A 294-nucleotide genomic window follows, 5' to 3' on the forward strand; every position below is an offset into this window, starting at 1 on the left:
CCATAATGAAGAAAAAATATGAAGATTTAAAAGTAGGATAGTCAGAGTACATTTATGGGACAACATAAAGATGTCATTTTTTTCGTTTCCAAGTGAGTAATGTCTTATGGAAGTGTCACAGCAGACTCTAAAATTCAGACAAAAGCTTTTCTGCTCTAACTCAAGGTTTTATGAGTCACTGTAGCTTCCTTCTGTTTCAAAACATCAAGAAGTGTACCAAAAATTCACCTTTGGGCAGAAGATATTTGCTCTATTTCTCTTTAGGAAATCACAACAAAATAATTCCCCCACCCA

The sequence above is a fragment of the Propithecus coquereli genome, unplaced genomic scaffold, assembly GCF_000956105.1.
Source record: "Propithecus coquereli isolate 6110/MARCELLA unplaced genomic scaffold, Pcoq_1.0 Scaffold290, whole genome shotgun sequence".
Classification (NCBI taxonomy): Eukaryota; Metazoa; Chordata; class Mammalia; order Primates; family Indriidae; genus Propithecus; species Propithecus coquereli.